Below are 13,040 nucleotides of genomic sequence, written 5' to 3'. Positions count from 1 at the left end.
AACATTGATAAAAATTCACTGCACCTATGAAATGAACTATGGAAACTTTTAGAACCAAATATACATCCACTTCAGAACTAAAACAGTATCAGCAAACAACCATTCTCCATAACCAATGGATAGCTGATTAGCTTTATGGCTGATACAGTCAACATGTACCATACGTTTGATGTTCATCGACTGTCTGAGTTCTAGCCTATTATTGGCAACGTAAACCACCTACCACAAACTAGCCAGCTGGGAGTGACCGTATTTAGTTAACATCTCAACATCGGATACAACATATTGCAAACCAATTTCGGATACCCACAGAAAACGGCAAGAATCATTAGCATGTTTTCTCTCCGCGACCCCGCCGTTTTATTTCTTAAATCCCGCGGAGCGAAGTTATATTTATTAAACTTCGCTCAGCTCCCTCGCTAATTAGCGTGTTTTCGTCCCGCGGATCCTCCGTTTGAACTTGTTATTTCTCGACTTTTCGCTTGGCGGGGTCGCGGGGCAAAAACACGAATGGCACAAATCAGCCACCATACAAGACAAATTTTGATGTGTCATCAAATATTAGCGGAAGGTAGGTGTAGACTACAAACGAAACAGTTAAAATTAACCAAATAGCAGTTTTATTAGTAAACGTCACAGTCATGTTTTGACGACCCGGAAGCAGTGAAATTATCACTCCATGCATTGACAAGTCAAAAGTATCCCAGATACTTTGGAAAATATTTCATTTTCTGAAGAAAAAAATTTATTCCTCGTTTCTTAAATATTTTTATACTAAAAGCATCGTATTTTCATCTAATCATGTGATGTCCTATTTATGTTCTCTTTTTTTACCAATCTCTGAAACCAAGTAAGTGTTACGACAAATGCTTTTTGAATGTCACGTTTTTATGTTTTAGTGCTATGTTTCACTGTAATTTTGCTATGGGAAGCAGGCACTAGAGTCATTTTTAATGAAAGTTGTCGAGCATAAAGGAAACTATGACAGCCGAGCCACCAAAAATGTGTCCAAAAGTTAACCGAAACAACACTATATATCATTTCATTAAAATAAATACCTGACTATATAGATTTATATTCATTTGTAGTTTTTATAAAATATCATGTCCTATAGTCGTTAAACGAACCGATGTACAGCATTTTTTTTTAAATCTGAATGATATATCATTTGATGGACTAAATATTTTATCTTCAATATATCAACAATTGATTTTTACTGAAATGCATTATCTAACGAAAATTCAAATCATTGTAAAACTGTTATGTAACTCTAATGATCCTGTGTGTTTCAATAGTTGAACGGACTTGACGGAACAATAAATTGTCATACCTTGATAGACAGTTTATCTTTTTTCTTGCAAAATGTCATTTATTAATGTATAAATATTGCAGACAATGTGTAATAAATGAATATAGCATTTTAAATGTTCGTTATTTTTAGGTCAGACTATAGTATTGATTTTGCCATAGTTTTAAATATTAGAAATGGTTCCCTAAATGGCACATTAAAAGTGCATACACATGGCGGAATCCTATCCGGGATGAAATTAGTGAAAAAACAATTTTGAAACAACAAACCAAAACTACACCAGACACACAGTTAAATAAAAAAAAATGACATATGCAGCATTGCATGCATAGGACATGGTATGAAGATCTTTCAGACAAAGTGTTTGTCCTTGGCCAGTTAACTATTGCAATGAGTGACCCAGAGAAGTTAAAATAGATTTATACAAACCATCATCAGGACCACATTAGCTGTGACTTTTTTCTGATCCAGATATAAGAAAGACTGAAACTATGAATCCTCCAGGACTGTTGATTTCAGGCACGAACTGGCATCTGGGTTGAACCATTGATGTTTCGTAAGCTGTCCGGATAAATGCCTTAAATGTAAGAATCCAATGTCTCTGGCTGGAACAACCCACAGAGAGTTGACGGCCGTAACCAATCGGCCATGGACGCCCAACATAACATTTAGTTATCGGAAATAAAATACACTGACAAATCAGCAGTATTATACTTGAACAAGAATCAAATGTGGATAAGAGAAAAGACATACAAAAATGTATATATGTTTGAAACTCTCATAATGGAGTAGAAAAATTCACAGGCACGAGTATCGGACCTGGGATACATTAAGTTGGACCACTCACACCCGTCAGTAGCATCTGATACACGTAAAATTCGAATTTCAAACCTTTCCACAGTATTTAGATTCCTTTCAACGCTATTGTTAATCAGCTATTCGATATTTTGAAACGAGTCTTCTGATTGGCCAATGGCAAAGAAACCGCAACGTTTCACACAAGGATGCATAATGGCGTAGAAAGTGATTGAAAGACCGTGTAAATGTTTGAAACTCGAATCTCGTGTGTATTAGGTGCTACTGACCCTTGTGCGTGGTCCAACTTAATGTATTTAGTAATATTATTTAGTAAATTAAAGTGATTTTGACCCGTACTCAGCTGACAAACATGTATTAGTCTATGTTTACGTACCGAATCGTTGTGCCGCAATTCTGTCTACCAAGGATTTTTAGCACGAATTCGCTCGTTTCCCGATAGATATTTCATGAACGGGAAGGGCTAGAGACTTGGGGTCGGTCTCATTTGGAAGCTTAATACAAACGTGAAATAGTGATAAAAGTCCTTTTTAATTGTCTGGCCAATTGTTTTCACAACGGCTCGGGTAATGAATCCCTTGCTGGTAGGCTCGAATCTGGAGTTTCCGACCTTCTCTTAACTTAAAGTATATTTTAAAGGTGGTCATTTTTTACAATTTTTTTTTTTTTTGGTTTTTGACATTTTTAAGATGAACACAGGTTTTATTATCAATCTGGTCATATATTTTCATCCCAGGTCCGATACTCGTGCCTGTGATCTAACACGGGAGTAGCAAATAACAATATAAAACAATATTAGGAATAAATAGTATATGTTTCTATCATCCATACAAAAATCAAAGACAATGTAAGAAGGGAACGTGACTGTAGATTACAACACATTTTTCATGTACTGGACTGATTCCACAATGGCGTCTTCCAGTGCAATTGTAAAAGGTAATTTTTGTAAATATCAGTAATTTCTCAAAATGGCACACGTTTCATTTTTGTTTATCTTTACGGCGAATACAGATGAATGTCGTAAAAATCATGAATGGCCTTGTAAATATTTTATGATATTCAAAGATCTTTAGGAAAAGAAAATAATTTACTGTCCCGTTTAGAAATCATGTATTTGTATGAAAGCAAGAATTCTGGATAATTGATTAGTCATACTATCATTGGTGATGTGTTTGAATATGGTGGATGCGGAAAATACCCAAGTCTCTAAATTCAGATTAATCCATTAAATGTAGTGGTTATTATGATAATTTATCTATTTTATTCATTTTCTTAAAACTCGAGTTCAAAGCAAATTCTGTGTATTTACACAACTCCTTTACTTGTTAGTCTTTTGCGGATAGACTAGTTTAAAGAAAGTCTTTCAACATCTTACGACCTAACAAAAAGGGTGTAATACAAAAACTTATGTAATATACCCAAGATAAAACCATGTTTAGGGAGGGAGACATTAAACATCAAAATGTTGCTATAACTCCGGCCTTATTCCAATAATGGTCCCATCCGTCAAAACAAGTGCTAGGATGGGGGGTCCCATTATTTTCACAAGGCCTTCTGCCACAATATATAATCAATATAGCATATTTAAAGTGAGATAACATAATTAAAAAAGAAACAAACTCCCAATTCATTTTCACTATTTAATAAATTGTATACACATTATATTTCATTAAACCACAGATAACTTTGTAAACAATCTACATGTATTTTCAAAATTGCATATTTGTATCTGTGAAACTTTAGATAAGAAAAAAGTCTAATGCATATAAATTCTTGTTGGAGTACACTAAAAATTAACATACAAACTAATACAAAATACATGTACATACATGATACAATAAATAAACACATTTACGATAACTTTTCAGTATTCCTTGTCTTAAGAAACACTGTATCAGTTTTCCTGTAGATCTAGATCAGTTCAATGTGATCAAACAAAATATTGTTTAACTTTACACATTCAAAATAGACTGTCAAAATTCAGAATTGTCATTACATGATGTAGATTGAATGTCTCTTAAGTAAAAACGTTTAAAGTTCTTAGCAGATGACCAATTAGATGTCTTAAGAGTATTGTTTAAAGCACATCCTGTTTTAAAAGCAGCTGAACTAGATGCACTTCGAAAAGAATGCGCTTGGAAAATACTAGTATCTATTTCAGATAAAGTGAGAACAGTTTTTAACCATCTAGCAATAGTTGATGTACTGACAGATTTAAAAGTCATATAAGATACAAAAACTGAGAATCTTTTCTTAAATGTTGTGTTTTCTTTATGTAAAATAACAAAGTCCTAACTGGACATGAAACTTTTTCAGAAAATCTTTCTAAATTTAACACCATTCCTGGTTTAGAATTTTTTAATTGATCCCCACAACAAAACACTACTTTGTGTTCTTGTATATTTAATGCATCAACAGAAAGAGAAAACGAGCAGCTGTACACAAGGCCAACAAGGACACTAACTTGAAAGTTAAAATTTTTAAAGACAAATCATGTAAAGGAGACCATTGACGAAATAAATTAAAAACAAAAGATACGTCCCAAGTAAAATTATATCTAGGTAAAGGGGGACTATCTATAAACAGTCCTTTCATGAATCGAGACACTAAGGTTAATTTTTTAGGCCAATCTCCATGTAACAATTTTAATGTTTCTAAAATAGAGACTTTATGAGTGTTAACACAACTGTATGTTTTATTCATTTTTTTTAAATAAAATAGAAATGCCAGTATGTCTGTCTGAGATAGTTTAAACCTATCACATGTCCTGAAATAACACCAAATTGTCCATCTTTTCCACGCATTTTCATACTGTTTACGTGTCCCTGGGCGCCAACTGTTGATGATTGATTCAACAGCTCCTTCTGGAAGTCCTTGTGTTTTAAGCTGTTCCCTGACACAACTGCTCAATCAGACACAGATTTTTCCCCATAGGATGAAGCTGGTCGTTGTGAGGTAATGTCAACAGATCTCTGTGCCTTGGTAGCCTGACAGGAAAAGAGATAAGGCATTGTAAAAGAAGTGGAAACCAAGGCTGTTTTTGTCTAAAAAGGACAAATAAGCAAAGCTTGATCAAATTTATCAGTAATAATTTTATTGAGAACCTTCCCCAATAATTGAAAAGGAGGAAAAAATGTATGGTTTAAAAAATTCCCCAGTTCAAGGAAAAAAAATTAATGTAAGATGCATTAGGATCTGGCATCCATGCAACATAGTTCTCTAACTGCGCATTCAATCTAGACGCAAATTAATCAATATCAGGTAAGAATAATTGCTTTGTTAATCTACAAAAAATTTCTTTCTCAATCATCCATTCGGTTGTGTCTGAAAAATTTCTAGACCAAAATTCTGCAGTTACATTTTCTCTACCAGATAAATGAAAAGCAGAAATAAAAATATTCTTTTCTATACACCAACTCCATATTTGTTTAGATAAATCATCCATATCTAAAGATGTCATACCACACATATTATTAATATATGAAAAAGCTGTTCTATTATCACATTTTATACCAACATGGATGTTTGACATTCTTGAAAACCAAGATTTCAAAGAGAAGAATATAGCTAATAATTCAAGATAATTAATATGGTGTGATTTTTCTTCACCTAACCATCTCCAACCTATAGATTCATTTGAGTTCTCAAAATACGAACCCCAGCCCTCTAGGGATGAATCCGTTTGAATCCAATTGTCTATAGGAGACTGTCTAGTTTTCTTACAATTTTTATTTTTAACATTATCCAGCCACTATTTAATTTCACTTTTTGCATCATCAGTAAGTTTAATTTTACTATCAAAACTGCCACAAAGTTGAAAACTGTTTGTTTTAAAACGTTCAAGATTTCTATAATGCAAGAGAGCTTCTAATATAGCATGGAAGGCATTAATTAATGATCCGATAAATGAAGCTAGATCTCTGATTGAAATTTTCTCTTGAGACAAAAGTTTTATGGCAAAATTTATAATTTTTTCAACTTTGTCATCTGGTAAAAAGACCATAAACAGAACAGAGTCTTATATAACACCAAAACATTTGATTCTTTGAGTTGGTATGAGAACTGATTTATCATCATTCACGACGAAACCCAGTTTATTTAATGTGTTATACATAAACTGTACATTAATAGCACAATGATTTTTATCACTGCTCATATTTAATGAGTCATCAATATAGTATGTGCATCTTTATATACCATTTTGTCTAAAAAGAGCATATACAGGTTGTAATACCTTTGTGAATACACGCGGTGCACTTGATAGAAACAAAACAATACAGCTTATTTCTCCAGAAAAACTTTAACCATTTTTGACATGATTTATGAATAGGAATAGAGAAATAGGCATACTTCAAATCAAGAGATGTGAAAAAATCAAGTCTAATGCAAAAGGAAAAGTCTCCATTTTGAAATGTTCATAATGAACAAATTCATTTAAATATCTCAAATTAATAATTGGTCTGAATTTACCGTTGGGTTTCGGTACTAAAAATATAATTGAAATAAACTGATTTTTCTCCATAATTGATGGTATAATTGCACCATCTTCAAGTAACTGATTTACTTCCTCATCAATAAGAGTTTTGTCACTTTCTGAAAAATTTATTTGACCTGGCAATTTCTTTTGCATAGGATAAGAATAAAATTCTATTTGATATCCCGAAACAGTTTCAAGAATCCGGGTATCTTTAGTTAATGCCGTCCATTGATCAAAACCTTTAAGTAATCTTTCACTATTACTCACCTTGTGTACGACTACTGATGATTCTTTGTGGCAGGCAATTAGTTTGGGTTAACACCAGCATTAGCAGAAGTAACTGTAGCCGAAGCTGAAGATTTCCTGCCTCTAGCATTCATGCTTTGTTAAAAGTTACTGGTATATTGTCCATACCCTGTATTTGGTACCGATTGCTGGCTTTTAGAGTTCCAGACATTATAAGGACGGCTTCTAAAGCTTGAAACTATTCCTCTGCCTCTGATAGGACCGTAAGTCTTGTTTGCTGTAGGCATAAAACCTCTTTTTGGCCGATTATACGATAAAAACTTACCAACTTTCACAACATTGTCACATTTTTTTATTTCTTTGGTAACATCGTCACCAAATTAGAAGGTAGAAATTTGCGTGTTTAAACTGCAAATGATTGCGTATTACATGAATCAGCGATTCCCAACATACCTTTCAATCAGTAAACATCGTCCACAGACAGGTTGTTAACGTCTAAAAGGTTAGATTTACTATCATTCTTATCATTTTATGCTTTCATTTGCGTTTTGTTTTTACCGGAAGCAGAAGTTCCTTTTGGTAGGGTTTTATTTTTACCTACTTTAGAAATATTGTTGTGGTCTTTATTGACCTTGACCACGGTACTTTTTACCGGTTTCCCATTAATTACGGCATCTGAGTCAAACCCGGAAAAAGAACCGCTACTTGAATAGCCGGAAATGACATTATCGTTGTCAGAGGTAGCCATTGGCTTATATATATGCTAACAAGCAAACAAAAAGAGACTGGTCTAAGCAAGAGGAAACTTAAAATAATGCGAACTGAAAAAAACAAAAGAAAACGAAATAAGAGATACAAATAAACAAAACAATCTTCAGAAGGAAAAAACTGCAACGTGGGGCAGCAGAAAAAAGAAAAATAGCGTCATACCTGCTCAGTCGCTAAAATAACTATGAGTTTTTCTCGTGCTCGTTCACGGGTTTATGCGATCAGGTCATGTGACCTAGGAGCATAATTTCTCTTTAAAATAGCGTGACGGTCTTGGTTGATAAAATAACATGCTATATTGATTATATATTGAGGCAGAAGGCCTTGGTATGAAAAGCTGCTTGTGTACTTGTCTAAATGCAGTAAATAGTAAAAATAAAATTATGTGCAATTTTTTACATGAATGTTTGTGTGATATCAACGTGGTGTACACTGTAAATATAAGCAAGTTTTTATAATTAATAATGGTATCTAACAATTATTAAACCCGACTCTAGCTTTGAGGTTTTTCTGGAATAAGAAGTGTTTTGACATTTGCACGGATAAAATTTCACCACAAGGTTGTACATTTATATGGTGCTAGATAATTAATACATGTCTTGTACAGCAAAAAATAGTATTTGTAATGTTTATGCTGCTGTTATATCCCCAACTGTGGCAACGTTGTTTTTTTTTTTGTTTTTTTGTTTTTGTTTTTTTTTGTTAATATTGACTTAAATTATAAAAACACCAGTTAACAGGCTGCACGTATATCAGCTGGTTGCGAATAGAGCAAGTGTGCGCTTGGTATGTTTTTTACCCTGCAATCGATTACTGCACAATTTGTCACACAAAATAGGTCTATTAAAAGAGACAAAACGAACATATCTTTGTAATCCAGTTTATGATTCTACTTACATGGAGCTTTTCTACTCGCTACATGTGATAATAGGGGTGGTTATCTCTGTCAAGTGAAACATTATCGTTATGTCACAGTTATCGCATGGAAACTGCAAATTTGACTTTCTTGACAAGTATGTTGATGTTTTATGTGGGATAGTAGTTTAAAAGAGGTGGGATGAAGGCTACATCAAAGCAGTTGGGCATTTTGAGGGGATGTAATCATCTATTTGATCCATTGGGTGAGAAATTTATCAGGGATTTATGATGTTTTCTCTATAAACTGCCATGGGTAGTGACTTCAGTTTAAAGTGAATAACGTTAATCAAACGGACGTAATTTTAAAAAAAAGGCATTATACTCAGTGCATGGGACAGAATCCATCCGAGTCGTATAGTTTAACGGTGTATTAGTTGGCTAACTGTCTCGTTCTTCTGAAAGATTTGACGACTACAAGAAAATCTAAATAAACTATTATTTGTGGTATTTTGAAGTGGTTGTTTTCCCTTTATTAGTATAATTATTTGTCGTCGTAATTATCAAGAATAAGTGAATTTATAAAGATGTTTGACAATAGTTATTTCATTTACCTCATCTAAGTATAAAATTCTAAGAAGTGAACTTTTATGGTTGCATGATGGCCGACGATCATCTTGTGTCTCCCACCATTTATCGTTATCGAACAACATCTTCTTCGCAAGACGGTTGATTTTGACCGTATTTTCCCAGAAATGAACTTTGGGCGACCCTCTACAAAATTTATGCTAATATTAACGAAAGACAAATTAGAGTTTTTAGATAGTTGTAGTATCATCTTGTTGTACACCTCAAAAACATAAATCGTGTTCCCAAGGGTCAACACTGGTCCGCCCTAGATGTCACAAGTTATTCACTTGCAAAGGAAAATGAATTTAATGTATATTTCAAAAACAATATGTCCAAAGATATTTGTCGTGTAGCATTGTCAAGTTGACCTCTATAAAGTTTATAGAAATTATGTTCCTTCTAATTTCCGAATTATAGATATTTAGCATGTAGCATAATAAGTGGACCTCTACAAACGTTATATAATTTATGGCCTAATGTCAAAATTGGTCATGTCACATGGATCACTTACATACACTTACATATGTAATCGCATTAAAATAGTTTTGTATGAAATTACAAAAGGCAGCGCTTAGATATTTTGCATGTAATATTGCCAATTGGAACCCAGCAGTGTCATTACCCTAATGAAATTATCAGCATGTACAATGCATAAACACTTTATCTTTTATGTTTCTTTTCTATTCAATTAGTTGACTTATTAGTTCATTTAAAATTTCTTTTTCATATAAGCTGACATAACATGTGTTGATATTGCATCAAAACTGCTTACTTTTTGCCATACGTTGTTATTTATCACGAATGTCCGAAATAAAGAGTTCTGCTCGATGTTTACGGACGAATTGAGTCCGTCTTAAATATATATTGAAAATTAAATGATGGAAACGAATAAAATTGGTTATTTGTTACTACAGATGGTTGTTGAGAGATGCTGGAAGTCTTATTGGCGACGCCGGTGAGCGGCGTCGTCTCTTATGGAATGCTTTTTATTTTGGCCTATGGAAGGAGCTGTTATTATTAGCAGTTAATGTCATGTTATGTTAATTAGTTTTATTTTGATTGTAAACAAATATGTTGTTATATTTGTATTTAATAACTTTATGTAAAAAGCATGTGCATTGTGATTTTATTTTCACGAAATTGCAGGCTCAGTTTAACAGCTTGTCCCCTGGCAATACTAAAACCCGGATTTCGAATATCATTGTGGTCTACATTGATGCCGTATTCTTTTTCAATCATTTATATATTTTCCTACCAGAAGAACAGAAGACTTATAATATTTCTGTATTATAAGAGTTACAGTTATGACATTATTATTAGAGGGATGAGACTTTCATTTAAAGTTATAAATGATAATACATGCATTGATTGAAAATGTCCTTTAACTTGAATCAAGTAATTTAATTCACAGACACTTGGGGCTTGGAGCTCAAAACGCCTTTAAAATCCAAATAAAATGCATATTTGTCAATCCCAGCACATGTACTGATCATATACATCAAAAGAAACTTAATATAAGCCGCTTTTAAGTTTAGGAACCAACATAATCGGATGGCTTCGTTCATAGCCGACAGGTTTTTTTGAAGTTGGAAAACTTCCCAAACTTAAAAGCGCTGCGTATTTTGCACACGGCAAAGCTGGGGCCACGTTTGAATTTATCGAAAGATTTTGTCAATGGAGGAAAACGGCGATAATCTTGATGTTTATTTCGGCTGTTGCGTTGAAGTTTAAAATTGACCATCATCTTGAAGAATTATATCTTCTGTGTCGATGGACCAAAGGATTATGTGAAAATATTGGAAATGGAATAAGATACATGGTGATTATGACGGTAGGGGTGCGGATTTTTTCCGGCGAAAATTTTTATCTTGTGTACTCGTATTATAATAGATGTTGAAAATGATTTTTTTTTCAAAACGGCTTATATTAAGTTTTTTGATATATATGATCAGTACATGTGCTGGGATTGACAAATATGCATTTTATTTAGTGTTTAAAGGCATTTTGAGCTCCAAACCACAAGTGTCTGTGATATAATTAATAAAGTCTCAAAAAATCATTTTCTGAACATTCTATTTTTTCTAACATGTGCATAGTTTAAAAAGGACAGCTTCTGCCTTATCTATTTGTAATGGAGGGACACCTGTCTCAACCTCCAGGTCTCCAGGTCAACCCAACAACAGACTTTTCATAGAGTAGATTGTTACTTTCCCTTGAATAAATGTGTGCATGCACTCAATTTTATAGTGGGTGAAAACCAACAAAGTACAAAAAGTAAACGGGCGCCAGATGAAAACATGAAAATACAAACTACCACAAAGTGGTTCGTTTGTTGCATTTTCATGTTTTCGCCTGGTGTCCCTGATGCAAAATACAAATCAACCTTCATAAAATTTCTTATCATAGAAAAAGGTTAGTTTTTTATCTGTTCAAAAAATAGATAATGTACATGTATTAGTACTGTGAGTTATGTTCACTTTCAAATTGACCTGTTATAAATAATGGCACAACCAATAACTGTCTAAGCCCTTTTTAGTAAAAATAATTATACAATATATAAATTGTTATTTTGATTAAGACTATGAGTATGTTAGTTTTTTCTTATTTGTTTAATTAAGAATTAATCTACCTGTTAACTAAATGTATCTGTCACGGTTAAGAACTGTTCACTATTTAGGGGAGAAAATGTGATACAGCCACGGTACATTATTATGCGGGTAGTTTAATTCACAATGCTCTGCAAACATCAGAAATTCAAGGACACAAATCAGTATAGTAGGGAAATATGTTGTGGTTTAGAACTGTTTCATTATCAAAGAGAAAATGTGTAGCCGGCCGGATAGCTCATTTGGTTTTCTGACAGTCATGGGTTCGAGTTATGGTCAGGCAGTTTCAATCATGGTTTAGAAGTGGTTTTTCAACTGACCTATGTTTGATTCATTTAACAGATTGTATTACATTTGAAATGGACAAAGGCAGTATTGCATGATACTTTTAGATCTACAAAAGGCATTTGATACAGTTGATCACACTATACTGCACAAGAAGAAGTTCTTCTTCTTCCTTTTTTTCTTCTTCTTCATGAAACTTCAAGCATCTGCCATAGATAATGACATTCTTACATGGGTCAAGTCTTATCTCTGAGAGACAGCAGCTGGTGGATGTGGCTGGTACTCATTCAACTACTGCTCCGAGTACCTATGGTGTCCCACTGAGGTTCATTTTAGGTCCTCTTTAATGTCTATTATGTCAATGCCATGTCTGCAACCCTAAGCAATAAACTTTTATTATATGCTGATGACTTACGTATCCATGTATCTAGTAAAATAAATCTGAAGTAATTCTCTCTTATGGCAAGAGTCATATAAGATTGGTTAATTGACTATAAATTGTCTTTGCATCTTGGCAAAACAGAGTCTATTCTTTTTTGTTTAAGTTTCAACTTAAAGCAGCACGCCTCCAGATTGAAACTAATTTTCATGAAAATTTGAAAATTTATTTAAAAGTATAATATTGTGGAGTTACCAAAAGAATGCAATTTACACATTATCAATGACACTTTCAACCCATGTAAATTACCATAAAGAGGTCAAAATATGCAGAAATAGCCCTTACTGCGTTAGTAACGCAGTAGAAATATAGGTATAAATACTGAAAAATCGGTCATTAATGCCACATAACATGTAAATTATTACCAGAATTTAAAATCTTTATGCTTTTCCTAAAGTCTTAGTACATTTTTCTCAGGTTTGATTTTATTGAAATATATTTGCTCATCTTGAGGCGTGCAGCTTTAAATTTGGCCTAGCCTCAAGGTCACATGTAATGGTACTGCTATAAAGTACATATCTTTTGTTAAGTATTTAGGTGCTAGATCAATTTTTTTGGCGCCTCCTTATGCTATTCTTGTTTCGTTATGTAACGATTTTAGTGACGTTT

This window comes from Ruditapes philippinarum, unplaced genomic scaffold (genome assembly GCF_026571515.1).
Source record: "Ruditapes philippinarum isolate M1 unplaced genomic scaffold, ASM2657151v2 ctg215_1_1_1_1, whole genome shotgun sequence".
NCBI lineage: Eukaryota > Metazoa > Mollusca > Bivalvia > Venerida > Veneridae > Ruditapes > Ruditapes philippinarum.
This window is presented reverse-complemented; position numbering follows the sequence as displayed.